This window comes from Rhinopithecus bieti, unplaced genomic scaffold, assembly GCF_001698545.2.
Source record: "Rhinopithecus bieti isolate Rb0 unplaced genomic scaffold, ASM169854v2 scaffold_18803, whole genome shotgun sequence".
NCBI lineage: Eukaryota > Metazoa > Chordata > Mammalia > Primates > Cercopithecidae > Rhinopithecus > Rhinopithecus bieti.
This window is the reverse complement of record NW_016809459.1, coordinates 761,639-765,250: the sequence shown is the minus strand read 5'-3', so window position 1 is coordinate 765,250 and position 3,612 is coordinate 761,639.

The window sequence follows — 3,612 nt, the reverse complement described above, 5'->3', positions numbered from 1 at the left end:
AATTTTTTTTTTGGAAAATTTTTTTTTTTTTTTTTTTTTTTTTTTTTTTTTTTTTTGCTTTGTGAGGGAATATTTCAAACTTGTAAAACTATACATAATATATCAGGGAGCTTCTGTGAACTCATTACCTAGCTTCGAAAATTATCAACTCATAATCAATATTATCTGACATCCTCCTTCCATATTATTTTGAAACTAAATCCAAACTATAATTTTTCAGTATTTCTTGTTTACCTCTAAAATATAAGGGCCCTATTTTTATGATGTGCTCACAATATCATTATCAGATCTAAATAATTTAACAACAAACTTGAATACTATTAACTATCAGGTTTAGTATTCAAATTTCTGATTGCAGTTGACCCTCCATATCCATGGGTTCCACATCTGTGGATTCAACCAACTATGAATTGGAAATACTTTTTAAAATGATAGTTGTCTCTTTACTAAACATATACAAACTTCTTTTTTTATTATTACTACCTAAGCAATGAATTAACTATTTATGTAGTATTTACTTTGTATTAGATATTATAAGTAATCTGGAAATGACTTAAATTATGCAGGAGGCTATGTATAGGTTATATTAAAATACTACATAATGTAACATAAAGGACTTGAGCATCTGTGCATTTTGGTATCCACATGGGGTCCTAGAACCAATCTCTCATGTATATTGAGGCACGAATATATTTAATAAATTTCATAATGTTTTAAAGATTATTTGTATTTGTTTCATTTGTCTCTTTTCCAGTTTTATTGAGAAAATAATTGACAAAATTGTTTACACAATTATTTGATACAGGTATACAATATATAACGATTACTACATTAACACATTTATCACTATTAATTATGTGTGTTTGTGTCTGTGTGTGTGGTGTGGTGAGGACACAACATTCATTACTCTCTTAGGAAAATTCAACTAAACAATACAGTATTATTAACTAGAGTCATCATGTTGTACATAAGATCCCCAAAATTTACTCATTGTAAATGAGTGAGTAACTGAATGTGGGTATTCTTTTACTGACATCTCCCTAATTCCACCACCTCCATCCTTTGCCCCTGGCAACCTTGCTTCTAAAACTTACTGTTTCTGTGAGTCTGACATTTTTAGAGTACACATATAAGGAAGGCTATACAATATTTGTCTTTCCCCATCTGGCTTATTTCACTTAGCCTGATATCCTCCAAGTTCAACCATCTGTAACAAATGGTAAGATTTCTTTCTTTTTATGGTTGAATAATATCCCATTGTATACACACATACACATACACACATACAAACATACCACATTTTTTTCAATCCATTTACATGTCAATAGACAGACTGCATATTTTGGATATTTTGAAAAATCTGTAGTACACATGTGGGGGCAGCTATCTCTTTGAGATACTGATGTCATGTATTTTGGATGTATACTCAGAAGTGAAATTAAATAATTATCTGGTAGTTATAATATTAATTTCTTGAGGAACCGTTCTACTGTTTTCCATAATGGGTGTACCAATTTACATTCCCACTAATGGTGTGAAGGATCTCCTGTTCTCCATACCCTTGCCAACGCTTGTTATCTTTTGTCATTTTATTTATAGCCATTCTGACCCATTTGAGGTGATATCTCATTACGCTTTTGATTTACATTTTCCTGATGAACAGTATTATTGAACACCTTTACATACACCTCTTGGCTATTTTGAAAAATGTGCATTCAAGGTTTGTGCCCATTTTATTTTTTAATCAGGTGCTTTTTTCCTTCTTCTTCTTTTTTATTTTTATTTTTTTTGCTATTGTGTTGTACAATCTCCTTATAGATTTGGGATATTAATCCTTTATCAGATATGTTTTTTGCAAATAGTTTCTCACATTTTTAAAATTGTCTTTTCATTTTGTTGATCATTTCTTTTGCTGTGAAGAAGCTTTTAGTTTAATGTAGTCCCACTTGTTTATTTTTGCTTTTGTTGCCTGTACTAATGGTGTCATACCAAAAAATTCATTGTCAAAATCAGTATCAAGGAACACTTTCCCTATGTTTTCTTCTAGAAGTTTTCTGTTTCAGGTCTTATAATTAAGACTTAATCCGTGTCAAGTCAATTTTGGGGCAACATAATTTTATTAATGTTTTATAATATAATTTTATTCTTTTCCATGTGGATATCCAGTTTTCCCAACTCTACCCTTTCCCCATAATTCATTCCTGGCATTCTTTTCAATGATTTGTTGACTGAATATGCATGGGTTTATTTCTGGGCTCTTTATTTTTTTCTTACTGGTCTGTGTGTCTACTTTAATGCCAGTACTGCACTGTTTTGATTACTAGAGCTTTGTAACATAGTTTGAAATTAGAAAGTATGGTGCCTCCAGGTTTGTTGTTGCTCAAAATTGCATTAGCTACTCATGACTTCATTAAAATTGAAAGACTTTGAAGACTTCTTTCTATTTCTGTGAAAAATGCCATTGGAATTTTTATAGATATTAAATTGAATTAATAGATAACTTTTAGATAGTATGGATATTTTAACAATATTAACTATTGCAATCTATGAACATGGAATTTTTTCATTTATTTGTGTTTTCCTCAATTTCTTTTATCAATGTCTTCTAGTTGTAAGTCTACAGATCTTTTATCTGCTTGGTTACATTTATTCCTAAATATTTATTATTTTTGATGTATTGTGAATGGGATTATTTTCTTAATTTATTTTTTGGATAATTCATTGTTAGCATATACAACAATTAATTTTTGTATTTTTGTTTTGTATCCTGCAACTCTACTAAATTTAACAGTTCTAACAGATTTTAGATAGATTCTTCAGAGTTTTCTATATTTACAATCATGTCTGCAAACAGAGAACGTTTAACTTCATCCTCTATGATTTATATGCAGTTTATTCTTTTTTTCTTAACTAACTGCTCTGGATAGTGCTTCCAGAACTATGTTTAATAGAGGTGGTAAGATGGGCAATCTTGTCTTGTTGCTGATCTTAGAGGAAAAGCTTTCAATTTTTCATTGTTTTTCTGCATAATGTTAGCTGTGAGTTTGTCATATTAGTCCTCTATTATGTTGAGGTATATTTCTAATATACCTAATTTGTTGAGTTTTTACCTTGAAAAGATGTTGAATTTTATTGTAATCTATTTGTTTAAATTAAGATTCATATAAAGTCACATTTGTGACTGCTTGATGTGTCTTATACATCTTTTATATTATAGCTTCTGGTTCCATCTCTCTCTATTAATTGCAGTATATTTATTGAAGAATACAAATGTATAATTCAAATGTCCAGTTTATTATGTACTAAAGCTGCATAGTTTTCTGTTACAAAGTTTATTATTGTTAAGATTTTTGGTAGGGTCAGGTTATATATCTGACAATAAAGGGAACAGAATGTAACAATTAAATATATAGTTTTCAAAACTTATGTACATGTACTCTTTTATTTGACCAGATACACTAAATATACTTTATGTTCAATGTGAATAATATTTAACAAAATACCAAAAACAGTTTTAATAATACTTTGAAATAAATGTAAGATTATTTCTTCAATCACATGTATTCAGAGAGGTTCACTAAATAGATTGAAAGCTGTTTCTTTTTTTTTTTT